General features: G+C 47.3%; 1 long non-coding RNA gene across 1 annotated transcript; it reads right to left on the minus strand.

Moving 5' to 3' along the window:
• Positions 1 to 354: 354 nt before the first annotated feature.
• On the minus strand, positions 355 to 10,692 carry LOC114596727 (uncharacterized). Its single transcript, XR_003706615.2, has 2 exons — positions 1,490 to 10,692; positions 355 to 1,066 (listed from the first exon to the last, which is right to left on the minus strand). It is a non-coding gene; the product is annotated as an uncharacterized LOC114596727 (long non-coding RNA).
• Positions 10,693 to 15,987: the final 5,295 nt, after the last annotated feature.

The raw sequence follows: 15,987 nt of genomic DNA on the forward strand, positions 1-15,987 counted from the left end.
TCCTTCAAGCTGAACTTATGCAGTCAGAAGTGAGCACTATTGAGTTCAATAGCACTTATGCTACGTATTGCAGTCATGCTGATCCTAACATGGGATTATTGGGCATTATACTTTGTACAGCTGCTTTGTGGTATATATCAGTGGATCCATACACCTGCCTACATTGTTGGGTTCATTGCTGCAGGACAAGGTCATTGCTTTGCCTGGGGTCCTTTGTGCCAAATCCTGCATCTCCTGACCCTTCTTCTTCCCCTTACAGTGTGGCCAGATGCACTCCTGATGAGGCCCAGCCACCCACATATTCATTTGCCAGAGCCAGTGATGCATATAAATCAGCATGTGCTCCCCCCCCCCCCAGATTTGTTCCAAAAGATCAAGCAATGCCCCTGCTGCTGGGACCTGTCATGATGAGCTCCTGCGCTTCATAATTTCCCACTACACCACTGGAGAGAATAAAGGGATTTGGAGCAAGTTGTCTGCATGTGAAAGATTGAAGGGAAGAGCTGGAGAGAAGACTCCAGGAGACAATGCTGATGGTGGTTTTCTTTTTCTTTTTCTCTTAGTGAGAAAGCACATAAAAACCTAAGGAAAGCCCTGCTGGATCAGGCCAAAGGCCCATCTAGTCTAACATCCTGTTCTCATAGTGGCTAATCAGTTGCCGATGGGAAGCCTACAAAGCCTCTTCTTCATCTTCTGAAGGTGCTTCACATCTTAAGACATGAGTGAGTAAAGGCAAGGTTGGGAAATGGCCTTCAATGCCCTCCTAAGTATGGGGGAGAGAACACTGGATAAATTCAGCAGCATTTAGGCCATCTGCTGCTGATATAGCTTCGCCGCAAGGAGAAAGAAAAAGTTGCTTTTTGTCATGGTGAGCAAAAGCCATCTATATGTTTGCAATCAACAGAGTATTACCAATCGGCTCTTTGGCAAATGTTATGTTGGGCCATTGAGACTAGGTTTACCCAGAGTAAACTATTTCAATTAATGAATACAGCTACATTAGGTCCATTAACTTCAATAGATCTACTCTGAACAAAAGTTAGGTGACCACTGTTCATAATCTAACCTAGAATCATAGAATCATAGAGTTGGAAGAGACCACAAGGGCCATCAAGTCCAACCCCCTGCCAAGCAGGAAACACCATCAGAGCACTCCTGACATATGGTTGTCAAGCCTCTGCTTAAAGACCTCCAAAGAAGGAGACTCCACCACACTCCTTGGCAGCAAGTTCCACTGTCGAACAGCTCTTACTGTCAGGAAGTTCTTCCTAATGTTTAGGTGGAATCTTCTTTCTTGTAGTTTGGATCCATTGCTCCGTGTCCGCTTCTCTGGAGCAGCAGAAAACAACCTTTCTCCCTCCTCTATATGACATCCTTTTATATATTTGAACATGGCTATCATATCACCCCTTAACCTCCTCTTCTCCAGGCTAAACATGCCCAGCTCCCTTAGCCGTTCCTCATAAGGCATCGTTTCCAGACCTTTGACCTGAATGTAAGCTTTTTGTACAAGTGAATCAGGATGAATGCTCAATAAACAGATTGTCTGGACATACCCATAGGTAAAGGGACGCCTGACTATTAGGTCCAGTTGCAGACAACTCTGGGGTTGTGGCACTCATCTTGCTTTACTGGCCGAGGGAGCTGGCGTACAGCTTCCGGGTCATGTGGCCAGCATGACTAAGCTCCTTCTGGCAAACCAGAGCAGTGCACAGAAACGCCGTTTACCTTCCTGCTGGAGCGGTACCTATTTACTTGTACTTTGACGTGCTTTCAAACTGCTAGGTTGGCAGGAGCAGGGACGGAGCAATGGGAGATCACCCCATCGCAGGGATTTGAGCAGCCAACCTTCTGATCAGCAAGCCCAAGCTCTGTGGTTTAACCCATAACGCCACCCAGACATACCCATAGACACTCCTAATTTTCTCTTGCTTTTTGGCTCATAAATCAACCCTTATACCTATGCATTAGGAGGAGATGGTCTCTCCAGCAAACGGCCTTTCTCATTTTCCTACCAGAATAATTTCTCAAGTATCATTCAAGCTACTTGAAGGAATCAGGCATAGGTTGCATTCTGTTTTGCTTCACCCACAACCTTACCAGAGGTTCCTGGTGACCTTGGCTTTCAGCTCTGTTCTTTGCTTTTGCCTAGACAGATAGCTGCTATCTGGCATACCAGCCTACTCCAACCCTGCAAACCTCTCTGTCCTGTTCCACCTGCCCTATCACCAACTCCCACCTTTCTGCACCCTCCATATTCTTAAGCATTGGTCGCATTGGCCTCTTTGGCTGTTGTGGACATGCTTGTCCTATACACAGTAATCCGATTATATACAATTCCTGAGTACTCACAAAGTCCCAACACTGACAGAGAACTGTAGTTGGCATGTGCTAAAAGTCTTGATTCTTGAGTTCCCGTCACAGCTCAAGACACACTTACAACACTGTTTTGACAAGTCTGTTCATTACTTGGGTGTAGACAGTGTGATATGGGCTTGATTCATTGGCATCTCTGATACTTGTATTTTTCTTCTTCGTTAGGTGGACTAATAAATTAATATGGGGAAATAGCATGGCAAGAAAGGTGAAGCTTGCCCTATCCCAGAACAGCTGCTGCAGTTGAATTTTGGGCTATATCTTATTTCAGGGCGCAGTCAAATGTCATGGAATCTGATCATAGACCCCATGAGGTATAGTTTGGGCCATAGGATCATAGACCCTATATATGAGGTATAGTTTGTGCCACAGTGAGAAGCATAAAACCCAGCCTCGGCATGTTTTAAACCGAACAAACTCAGCTGAGCAAGGAGGGGAACTCACATGAGTGGAGTACTAATCAGGGCAAGCATTTATTTTGCATGTCTGATCTTTAAAATATTTTAAAATCTATCTGAGAAAATATACACCCTTGACATTCAAAGGAGGGCAGGGAAATCTGAAAGGAGAGGGAAATATTTACATGAGATTTGTGCAACATGGCGAGTCCCGTGAAAATGCTAGCCACCTTGAGCCTATGGGCAGAGGGAGCGAGGATATAAACTGAAATAAATAAATAAAACGCATCCCTTCTATCTTCAAGCAGCGTACACAAAGGCCACAGTTAAAAAGACTCCCGTGGAATACTGATGGGATGGAACAAGCAAGTCTCTGGTAGAAGAAGGACCCCTTGTGGTGTGAAAGAAAAACAGAATGAATTGAATACACGCCAGAAAGCAGCTTCTGGCCTGATTTGCTCATGGGGTGAAGATTAAACACTTTGAGAGGTAAATACAGCAGAACGTCCCCTCACACTGTTAACGTGATGCTTATGTTGGAGGTGGCCAAGAGCACAATGTATATGGTTACTTGGAAGTCCCACTGTGCTCAGTGGTGCCGACTCTCAGGTAAGTGTAAACAGACTTGCAACCTTAGAAAGGATATGCAAGCAGGACTATGAAATGTCAGAAGGTTCACTTTGCTTACTCCACTGAGATGGCTGTTGAGCATCTGAGGCTTATGTATGTGGTACACAGTGTTTGCGTGTGTCTGTGTGTGTGGTGGGGCTCATTATATCTTTAAAGAGAGAGCTGAGACCTATTTACTCCTTTGCTTAATGTAACACCTGTAACTTGAATATTTGATTTCACTGACAATAATGGGTTAGATGTATGTATGGACATACACTTGGAAATCAAGCTACACTGTCTAATGGCAGTTGATTGATATTTTGTGCATGCTGTGTAAAATATTAATCAAGCAATGAATAGTAAATACTGTCTTATTTGCTAACAAGCAAAAGAGGAAAGTGCAAACAACCACTGTAGCGTGGATAATTAATCAAAAGATGGATCTCAGTTGCCATACTCTTGAAACTCTCCCATTTAGTCACATGATGTATGTTAGCTCAGGCCTTTCATATGACATACATTTTGATGTGACTTTTGAAATAAGAGTATTTTATTTAAAACTACAGTGGTACCTCGGAAGTCGAACGGACTCTGTTCCAGAAGTCTATTCCACTTCCAAAATGTTCGGAAACCAAAGCATGGCTTCCAATTGGCTGCAGGAAGTTCCTGCAGCCAATCAGAAGCTGTGTCTAGTGTTTGGGTTCCAAAGAACGTTCGCAAACCAGAACAGTCACTTCTGGGTTTGCGATGTTTGGGAGCCAAAACGTTTGACTCGCAAGGCATTCAGGATACAAGGTAAGACTGTAATGGCAAACGATTGATGGTCTATCATCTTCTTGATACTCAATGGGTTTTCAGCAGGGTGGTACACCAGATTGAATCCTAATCCAAATTGGGCCAAGGATCAGAGCAGGATCTGGGCCTCAGTTCGGTTGGGTTGAAACAGCTTTGGATCACTACTTGTTGAGTAGGCCTGGGTCATAGGGCTGTCAGAGAGCAGGGCATCAGGAAGGAATGAGAGGAAGGCAGGAGCAAGAAAAAGGAGAGACCATGAAAAGGAGAGACCTACTGAATCAGTCTGATCCGGTGGATCAGGGTGGCCCTAATTTTCAGGTGCCTCCACGGAGGGGAGCTAGATGCAGTATATCTATTGAATGTCTAAGAAGGCTAATTCTTTCATTAGGCTTTGCACCTTTTTTGCCAGCTTTCACTGCATATTCTTTGTCTTTAGGACATATTATACAGTTTCTTCACTTCTGTCATTAAAATCTTTCTCGCTTTCTCGCGCTCTCTCACACCGAGAGAAAGGTCAAAAACACTTCGCTGGAGATGGGTTTTCCATTTTATTGTCTACGAGGTTGCTAGTCGTGGTGTATATAAATAAAATATATACGTAGGGTCTGCTAGCTGCCTTGTTGATTTGGTTGCATTTAGGGCCTGTTTATTTCTTCCTCTCATTCTACACTGGGGAGAGAAAGAAAGGGAAGGAAAGAACTGGAACATTAAAAATAAAAAACAAGCTGCTATTTGATACACTTCCTTTGCATTAAAACTGCATCAGGCTTCTGACTTGCTTTTAACAGCATCCACGCCCTGCTTCTGGGAGTGAGGCGTTGGCATCTCTTGTGAGCCATTAGATTTACACTTGCCGACGTTGTTCTTTGAAAATTTGAGAGTTCTGCTTGGTGAGCAGGGTCTCAGGTGGCTTGCAAGAAATAAGGCTGGCTCCCATCTTTCCATTTGGGAGTCAGTGTTCCTGTGGGGATTAAAGTCCCCTGTAGATGACCAGCTTGGCATGTGCAAGCAGCAAATCACCACCACTTATTCTGTTCTTGCTGCAGACGCGTAACAAGCTTCCACATATTGTGATGTTGATAGTCAGAGACACGCAGGTGACCACACATTTCACTTTCCTGTCAGAGAAAATCTACTATAAACTGTCCCTGTCACCCCCATAGGGACATGTCATTGTTATTTTCCCCTTAGGACTCAAGGCACACACTTAAGATCACCTAACGCAAGCTTGTTTACTCCACTTAATACTCTTTAATGGACTGCATTCACTGTTTTGCAAAGGAACACTTTTTCTACTCTTTTCAGGGTTCATCCACACCATGCATAGAAAGCATGGGTCTGGGCAGTTTTTTATTCTGCTTGCTCCTTTCCAGGGGAAAATCCGCTCTTTAGCGATAGATCAAAACAAATGGCAATCCGGAGAAAAACTGAATTGCCATTTGCTCCTATTAACCACTAAAGAGCAGTTTTCCCCAGGGGAAAGTAGCAGAACAAGAGGAAGTGTAAATAAGCCCTCAGTGCGTACCTAGGGATGAAAGTGGGGGTGGGGTTCATATTCGCTTTAGCAATTGCAACAGGAAAGAGATTAGTTCTTCCAAATGAATGCATGTGAGCAGCAGTACAAGTTTGGTATATAGACACCTCAGGATGTCTCATAGCTGAATGGAATATGGAAGTGCTACAGCTTCTAGCACAACCTGGTCAGCACACATTTTCTAGCCAGAAATCCATTGAGAGGTATTGGGCTCTTGATTGTAAAACAGTGAAACTGCCTGTTCCTTAACGCGCTTGTAGACTTCATTTGGCCAGATAGGTAGCAATGTGCTATTATCATGAGTATGTGAGGTGTTTAGACATTGGTAACCACAAGTACTTTCTTAGACTGCTACCCTAAGCTCTACTTTATGTACAGCAGGGAGGGGGAACATGTGGCCATGCAGATATCTGGGGCCATGTTGATGGAAGTTGGAATCCAGTAAGATTTGTAGGCCTGCAAGTCTCCTGTCACTGCTGTACAGAGTGCCTTACCACTGGCCACTTTCACTTGACTTTAGTTTGTACTCAAATTTAGCCTGTCCCCAGCCTAGTTTGGTTGCAACTGCTTTCCTCAGACAGGACTCTAGACACTAGATGCAACATGGCCATGCATTTGATGATACATGTCCCAGTACCGTAATTGATATTTTCTTGTTTTGGCTCACTGACAATACTCAGAGCATCTGTTCTCGATTCCATATATAGAAGAATACCTGATCAAAGGAAGTTGTTTTATTTCTTCCCTTCCTTAGAAAGTGCAGTATTAGGACTCTTGATGATCAATGAGATTAAACTCCTAAGGAAAGCCAGTGCTATAAATTCTTAAAGTGTGGAATGGCTGCTATATCAGCAGGAGAGGGTATTTTTGCAACAAAAACAAACAAACAAACAAACAATGTGGTGGAAAATAGCTCCCTCATGTTAGACCTCTGAGGTATAATGGAGTCCTTATTGAAAGCAATACAGAACAGCGTTCCTGACTATTGTTGCCGAGCCAATTGCTTCTGAATGCCAACGCAGCCACTTTTAACACCAGCAATGAAACACATAGCCTTGTCAACAGGAGTGCAACACTTAAAAACCAGAGCCAAAAGATTTCCCCTCCCTTTATCAATTTTGTCCACAATGGAGGGTTGAATCTGCTGCCAGTGGAAAAAGAGAGCTAATAGCCAATGTTCTTCCTAGTGGAAGGAGCTGCTTGGAACTCAAATAGTGTAGTCCTAACCGTGTTTTCTCAGAAATTTGTCTTGCTGATTACTGTGTAACTTACTAGCCTGTAAGTGGCTTTAGGATCACAGCTGTAAAGCCAGGGTTTATTGTGTGGGCATCAGAAAAGTCTGGCACGTCTCAGAAGAGCAGTGCATATCCTCTAAACATTAGGATATCCCCCAATTTAAGAAATATTAGTCAATCATATAGGTTAATCAATCTGCATAATTTGGATGTTAACAGAAACAAGCAGTTAGCAGCACTCACAAAATTTGCCTTGTGACTGTAATACACAGCCTGATAAGGTTTTAGATTTGCTTATGTCATTCTGATTCAGTTTGTTATCCAGGACCCAAATTTGACCTGTTTAATCAGAAACTCTATTTTTCCCCATTGACAATGATAGGAAAAATAAATATGGCTCTCTTTTTTTACAGAAGTGGCTGGAATTTGCAGTTAAGAGTCTCTCAAGAATGGCTTGAGCCTGCCAAATTTCAGGTGATGATTCACTCATGGGGTTGTTGTGCAGAGAAATTTTTCGATGAGTTTTTAAATTTTTGCCATAAGTACATGCAAATTCCAGACATGCTTCCCTGTTCTGAGGCAATAAAGCCTGCCAAATTCCAGAAAGATGAGAGCAGTGGTTCTCCCACAAGGGCAAATCAGTTTTATCAGTTTTTGGTGAGGAAATGGAAATCACGTTCCCTCCTGGTTCTTTGTGCACAATCTGCTTGAAAACTCTTTGCATTTCTCCTCTGTTGCTGAATGGAATGAAAGATGGGTGTCCAATCCTGGCATCCAATGAAATGTGAGCATGTTCAAGGGGCTGTGGTTTAATGTAGTTAAACCAATGCAAACAAGAACTGAGTTCGGATATTTATTGAGACCTTTTGCAAGTGCCTTAGGATGTATTGGTGAGCACCTTGGCACCACATTTGTGACCCCTGCCATAGTACAAACTGCTTTGGAAACCCCTTTCGATTTCAAAAGCAGTTTGCAGTGCAGTGAAGTTTTGTTTTGTTTTTTAATGAAAACAAGGCTAGGGCTGTGACCCCATGCATATGGGAGTCAGACACATTGAACTCAGTGGACCTTACTTCCAAGTAAACATGCTTAAGATGGTGCTGAAAGCTCCTCTTGGCCTCATAGAACTAACTCTATGGTTTTTTGTACCTTGATTATTAGGTATAGTTGTAAAAAAAAAAAGGTTTATTATTATTCATCTTTGAAATTTGTTGTTCATCAGGATTAGGAATGACTCTAAAAAGTAGATTTACTTTTACTTTGTGAAATCCCAGTGGTGAAGCTTCTTCTACATTTCTCTCCTTGATCCTTCGTTCCCTGACATCAGACAATATGTGACATGTCTGTGGAAGTTCTCTCAGAAAAAGCCTTGGCAGATGCAAGAAGTAAAGTTCTTATCTCAGTACCCAGGGAAGTTATGCAAGTTAAGCTGATGGCACTGAGATGAGGAAAAAACACCCTGGAGAAATGAATCATTGATAGAAGATCCTAAATATTAATAAGATACAAGAGGATGCTTCATTCAACTTTGCACTTAGCCCAAATGCCAGGATAGACTTGCTCGCTCGCCTGCTGGATCAACTATTCTAAGCCATGCAAAGATACCTTAGGCGTGCCGAACAAATGCCAGGTCTTTCTGACTGCTGAATGGATTATTTATTCAAATCTCAAATGCAGCAGAAACTCTATAGCCTAAACAAGGTTTCAAATCAAAATTTCAGTTCTGAATATACTGTCCTTCTGAGGCCTACTAAAGAAAGGGGCCTCTATGAGAAAGGGGGGAAAGGATATCAGAAAATTGCAAAGCATCTTCAAATTCATCTAGGTTAGATTACACTAATGTGTAATATACCTGGGGCTGCCTTTGAAGACAGTTCGGAAACTACAGCTGGTAATTAATGCAGCAGCCAGATTATTGATTATTGACCAGAAGGTCTGAACATATTACATATTTGTGTCATATGAGCACAAGGCATCAGCCTTAGTTTCCAGTTTCCCAGCTTTTGGGAACTTGGGCCAATATGAGTTAGTCTTAAATCTGATATTCAACTGGCAGGCTTTTAAATAATAATTACAGAAGGTTCTAGAAGGTTCTTTCTGATTGGACAGGTGCATCCCTAAAGATTCAGAATTAGAATTTCTTCTGAGCTAAGGTTATGTGTGGCACACTCATTCTTGCAGTTAAAAGGTATATAAGCCAATATTGTTCGTGGCACTGATTTCCTTTCAAGTAGGAATCCATATAAAAAAATGGCAGAGAAAGTTCCTTTTCTCAGAACTTCTCCCCACTCCACCATCTTATTATATCAGTATGCATCTGTTGCAGCAACCCACATTTTGAAAAAATTTAATGAGAAAAGCAAAGTGGGTTCCCCCCCTCCCCCCAGTCTGAGAAGCTTCCACTGGAAATCCCCCAAGGACACAGAACAGCGAAGAGATAGGCCCCGGCTTTAATTGTTGTATTAAAATTCTTCCAAGCTAGTACACAAGCATTAAAAAGGCAAGCTAATTAAAATGCCAACACGGTGCCTTTCATAGCCTGTGAAGTTCTTATTATGTGCTTTTCTTATTGCTACCGTAACTTCAGCTAGACCCAAAAGCCTCCCTAAAAGTCTCTGCTTATATAAAAAAGTAGAATTGTGGCAGTTTTCTCCCTCTCTTGCAGTACTAGAAACTGAGGTCATGCAAGTGAAGCTGAATGCTCTTAAGATTCAGGGCAGACAAAAAAAAAAAAATAACACAGCAGCACATCATTAAAACACTGGAATTTGCTGCTTCAAGGCCTAGTGATCACCACCAACTTAAGACGGCTGAGGGAAAAGGAAACTAGCCATGGCCACCAGTCATGAGATCACCTCTAGCATCAGTGGCAGTGTGCTTCTGAATCTGTTTCTGGGGAACATAAACAGGAGGGTGCTATAGTGCTCATGTCCTGCTTGTGGACTGCCTATTAACACCTGGTTGACCACTGTGGGAACAGAATGGTGGACTAGATGGGTCTCTGGGTCAGGATCTAGTGAGGTTCTTCTTGTCCTTGAACCCTTTGCTTCTCCTATACACACAAATGGCTCCCATTAGTCTCTGCAGCATAAAGAGGCTGCAATGTCTGATATGACTGCAATGGAAACCACAGCAGCCGCCTCCTTCCACTAGGTCACTGTAGGGGGAGAGTTCACATCTCCTATATGGAAGCAAATGACACTAATCTGTGGGGGGGAGTAGAGGAAATGCAGGAGAGGACAACTTAAGGTAGGGGGGAAATCCTGCCCCCATCCCATGGTTATCCCAGTATTGGAAGGCAGATTTTGCCCTCTCTTCAATAGTACCCTTGGTTTGATTCCGCTGCCGAATGGACGTTCTTCACTCCATGTTTCCCCCAAAAAAAATAATAATTAATTGCTTTTTTATCTTCACCTCAGCACTTGAGAGTGCTGCAAATTTATACTAGGCCTATTTGCCTTTGAGTGTCTTGTCTCATCCTGATTCTTCGCACAAAATGACTGAGCACTTCTTAATAAGGATTCTTTTAATCGTGTGGCACCTTTGCGTTCGTATTGCAAAACCCAGTCTAATTCCATCAAACTCCTGCCTCAGAGAGTGACGTGTTTTAATATTAGTAGGAACCAATATGGGCCTGACTATGGCAACCGCACTAGCAAATTGCCACCGTGAGGGACAATTAAGAGGATTTGCATGAACAGAAATCAGACGAAATACAGCAGGAGACAGGTCACTGTTAACTTCTTAATAATAATAATAATAATAATAATTTATTATTTATACCCCGCCCATCTGGCTGGGCCTCCCCAGCCACTCTGGGCGGCTTCCATAAAAACCAAAAATACAATAAAATATCACATGTTAAAAACTTCCCTGAACAGGGCTGCCTTAAGATGTCTCTTGAATGTCAGGTAGTTATTTATCACTTTGACATCTGCTGGAAGGGCGTTCCACAGGGTGGGCGCCACTACCGAGAAGGCCTTCTGCCTGGTTCCCTGTAGCTTTGCTTCTCGCAATGAGGGAACCGCCAGAAGGCCCTCGGCGCTGGACCTCAGCGTCCGGGCAGAATGATGGGGGTGGAGACGCTCCTTCAGGTATACTGGACCGAGGCCGTTTAGGGCTTTAAAGGTCAGCACCAACACTTTGAATTGTGCTCGGAAACGTACTGGGAGCCAATGCAAGTCTTTCAAGACCGGTGTTATATGGTCTCGGCGGCCGCTCCCAGTCACCAGTCTAGCTGCCGCATTCTGGATTAGTTGTAGTTTCCGAGTCACCTTCAAAGGTAGCCCCACGTAGAGTGCATTGCAGTAGTCCAAGCGGGAGATAACCAGAGCATGTACCACTCTGGCGAGACAGTCCGCAGGCAGATAGGGTCTCAGCCTACGTACCAGATGGAGCTGGTAAACAGCTGCCCTGGACACGGATTTGACCTGTGCCTCCATGGACAGCTGTGAGTCCAAAATGACTCCCAGGCTGCGCACCTGGTCCTTCAGGGGCACAGTTACCCCATTCAGGACCAGGGAATCCTCCACACCTGCCCGCCTCCTGTCCCCCAAAAACAGTACTTCTGTCTTGTCAGGATTCAACCTCAATCTGTTAGCCGCCATCCATCCTCCAACCGCCTCCAGACACTCACACAGGACCTTCACCGCCTTCACTGGTTCTGATTTAAAAGAGAGGTAGAGCTGGGTATCATCCGCATACTGATGAACACCCAGCCCAAACCTCCTGATGATCTCTCCCAGCGGCTGCATGTAAATGTTGAAAAGCATGGGGGAGAGGACAGAACCCTGAGGCACCCCACAAGTGAGAGCCCAGGGGTCTGAACACTCATCCCCCACCACCACTTTCTGAACACGGCCCAGGAGGAAGGAGCGGAACCACTGTATAACAGTGCCCCCAGCTCCCAGCCCCTCAAGACGGTCCAGAAGGATGCTATGGTCGATGGTATCAAACGCCGCTGAGAGATCCAGCAGAACTAGGAAACAGCTCTCACCTTTGTCCCTAGCCCGCTGGAGATCATCAACCAGTGCGACCAAGGCAGTTTCAGTCCCATGATGAGGCCTGAATCCCGACTGGAAGGGATCCAAATGGTCCGCTTCTTCCAGGCGTGCCTGGAGTTGTTCGGCAACCGCTCGCTCAATCACCTTGCCCAGGAATGGAAGATTTGAGACTGGGCGATAGTTGGCCATCGTGGCCGCATCTAAAGATGGTTTTTTAAGAAGCGGTTTAATAACCGCCTCTTTCAGCGGGTCTGGGAAGGCTCCCTCACGGAGGGAAGCATTCACCACCCCACGAAGCCCATCGCCCAGTCCTTCCCGGCTAGCTTTTATAAGCCAGGATGGGCAAGGATCCAGGAGACAGGTGGTTGGTTTCACTCGTCCAAGCAGCCTGTCCACATCCTCGGAGGTAACAGATTGGAATTGATCCCACTCAACTTGACTAGACAGAACTCTAGCACTCTCCCGCCCCGGCCCTGCTCCCACGGTGGAGTCTACTTCTTCCCGAATCTGAGCGATTTTATCTGCAAAAAACTTTGCAAAATCATTGCAGGAGAACATGTGGCCCGTACTGGGCCCCGATGTTGCAGGTGGTTCCGCTAAATTGTGAACCACCTGAAAAAGTCTCCTGCTGCTGTTTTCTGCAGATGCAATAGAGGCGGTGAAGAAATTCTTCTTCGCCGTCGCTATCGCCACTTGGTAGGCTCGACGTTGAGCTCTAACCTGTGTCCGGTCAGATTCGGAATGAGTTCTCCGCCACCGGCGCTCTAGCCGTCTCAACGATTGTTTCATTGCCCTCAGATCCGTGGAAAACCACGGGGCTGTCCGGGCTCCATGCAATCGGAGAGGGCGCTTCGGAGCCAAACAGTCAATAGCCCTGGTTAACTCCACATTCCAGCGGGCCACCAGGGAATCAGCTGAAAGGCCATCAACATGGGATAAAGCATCCCCTACCACTCTCTGGAAACCATTTGGATCCATTAAGTGGCGGGGGCGGACCATCCGAATTGGTCCCACCTCCCTGCCGAGGGGATGGGTCGCAGAGAAGTCCAGTTGCACCAGGAAGTGATCTGACCATGGCACTTCTTTCGTTTCGCTTTTACTTAGTGTCAGATCACCAACATCCATAGAGGTAAACACCAGGTCCAAGGCATGTCCACGGCTATGGGTTGGGCCAGACTTATTCAGGGACAGCCCCATGGAGGCCATGCTTTCCACGAAGTCCCGAGCGGCCCCTTGTAAGGTCGTGTCGGCATGGATGTTAAAATCCCCTAGGACGACCAAGCTAGGTGTCTCCAGGAGAACATCCGCCACGACCTGAAGCAGCTCAGGCAGGGAATCCTTGGTGCAGCGGGGAGGTCGGTACACCAAAAGGAATCCTGTACTGCCCCTATTGCCCAACTTCCAGAACATGCACTCAGAAAACTGGGTCTTCCCAACAGGACGCCTGGTGCAAACTAATGACTTCCTAAAAATCACTGCAACCCCCCCTCCCCGCCCACATGACCTGGGTTGCTGTGCGTAAGAGAAACCTGGTGGACAAGCAGCGGCAAGGACAGGCCCATCTGCTTCATCCAACCAGGTCTCTGTTATACATGCCAGGTCAAATCCTCTATCCATGATCAAGTCATGGATGGCAGTGGTCTTATGAATCATTGACCTGGCATTGCACAGCAGCACCTTCAGGTCATGTGGGTATCCCTTGCTGATTCTAGTATCCATCCGGTCAGGACCAGACCCGGAGGCAGGGATAGTCCTCAGACAACGACTAAACCTGCCTCCTCTGTAATGATAGGGTCTGGTCTTAGCGTAACTCCTCCTCCTACCCGTGATCACTGAGATCGGTTGTCCCAGTGCATCCTGCCCTGTGGAACATGCCCCAGCCATTTTATGGGCTGGGGCCCACTCCCCGGCAGCCCTGAACCCTCCCCCTAAAAACAAAATAACACCTTAAACAAACAACCAAAACCAATAAAACAATACAAACGAAAAATGTAAAAATTACAAAAACATCAAAATAAAAAAAATTAAAATAATTCCCCAAGCCCAACCAACATCCATCCCACCCCCACCCCGCACATACAAAAAATCCAAAGAATTAAAAAACAAACAAACAAAAAACACATTTTAAAAACACTCTGTGCCTCTCCGGCAGTAACAACTGTCCTGGTGAGGCCTGTCAGGCCCCGCCCTGGGCCAGATGGTAAGTGGCAGGAAGGAGCAGGGCCCTCAAGCACTCACTCAGGGAGTCTTCCTGGGCAGCAGGCCGCAAGCAGCACACAGTCCTTATGAGGCCCCAGGCCCCGCCCCAGGCCAGATGGTAAGTGGCAGGAAGGAGCAGGGCCCTCAAGCACTCACTCAGGAAGTCTCCCTGGGCAGCAGGCCGCAAGCCGCACGCAGTCCTTATGAGGCCCCAGGCCCCGCCCCAGGCCAGATGGTAAGTGGCAGGAAGGAGCAGGGCCCTCAAGCACTCACTCAGGAAGTCTTCCTGGGCAGCAGGCCGCAAGCCGCACGCAGTCCTTATGAGGCCCCAGGCCCCGCCCCAGGCCAGATGGTAAGTGGCAGGAAGGAGCAGGGCCCTCAAGCACTCACTCAGGAAGTCTTCCTGGGCAGCAGGCCGCAAGCCGCACGCAGTCCTTATGAGGCCCCAGGCCCCGCCCCAGGCCAGATGGTAAGTGGCAGGAAGGAGCAGGGCCCTCAAGCACTCACTCAGGGAGTCTTCCTGGGCAGCAGGCCGCAAGCCGCACGCAGTCCTTATGAGGCCCCAGGCCCCGCCCCAGGCCAGATGGTAAGTGGCAGGAAGGAGCAGGGCCCTCAAGCACTCACTCAGGGAGTCTTCCTGGGCAGCAGGCCGCAAGCAGCACACAGTCCTTATGAGGCCCCAGGCCCCGCCCCAGGCCAGATGGTAAGTGGCAAGAGCAGGGCCCTCAAGCACTCACTCAGGGAGTCTTCCTGGGCAGCAGGCCGCAAGCCGCACGCAGTCCTTATGAGGCCCCAGGCCCCGCCCCAGGCCAGATGGTAAGTGGCAGGAAGGAGCAGGGCCCTCAAGCACTCACTCAGGAAGTCTCCCTGGGCAGCAGGCCGCAAGCCGCACGCAGTCCTTATGAGGCCCCAGGCCCCGCCCCAGGCCAGATGGTAAGTGGCAGGAAGGAGCAGGGCCCTCAAGCACTCACTCAGGAAGTCTTCCTGGGCAGCAGGCCGCAAGCCGCACGCAGTCCTTATGAGGCCCCAGGCCCCGCCCCAGGCCAGATGGTAAGTGGCAGGAAGGAGCAGGGCCCTCAAGCACTCACTCAGGAAGTCTCCCTGGGCAGCAGGCCGCAAGCCGCACGCAGTCCTTATGAGGCCCCAGGCCCCGCCCCAGGCCAGATGGTAAGTGGCAGGAAGGAGCAGGGCCCTCAAGCACTCACTCAGGAAGTCTTCCTGGGCAGCAGGCCGCAAGCCGCACGCAGTCCTTATGAGGCCCCAGGCCCCGCCCCAGGCCAGATGGTAAGTGGCAGGAAGGAGCAGGGCCCTCAAGCACTCACTCAGGAAGTCTTCCTGGGCAGCAGGCCGCAAGCCGCACGCAGTCCTTATGAGGCCCCAGGCCCCGCCCCAGGCCAGATGGTAAGTGGCAGGAAGGAGCAGGGCCCTCAAGCACTCACTCAGGGAGTCTTCCTGGGCAGCAGGCCGCAAGCCGCACGCAGTCCTTATGAGGCCCCAGGCCCCGCCCCAGGCCAGATGGTAAGTGGCAGGAAGGAGCAGGGCCCTCAAGCACTCACTCAGGGAGTCTTCCTGGGCAGCAGGCCGCAAGCAGCACACAGTCCTTATGAGGCCCCAGGCCCCGCCCCAGGCCAGATGGTAAGTGGCAAGAGCAGGGCCCTCAGTCCTTAAGGACTGCGAGAGCCTGTTCCATTTTTAATTAATGACACTGAGCCTTAACAAAGATTTGCTTGAAGAGTGTTTGTCTGGAATGCCATTATTTTAGGAGCATCGTTTCATTATTTAGTGCCCATGCAGCAATTCCTCCTGTTAAAGATTCAGACCGGGCTCAATAATAT

This window comes from Podarcis muralis, chromosome 6, assembly GCF_964188315.1.
Source record: "Podarcis muralis chromosome 6, rPodMur119.hap1.1, whole genome shotgun sequence".
NCBI classification, from domain to species: domain Eukaryota; kingdom Metazoa; phylum Chordata; class Lepidosauria; order Squamata; family Lacertidae; genus Podarcis; species Podarcis muralis.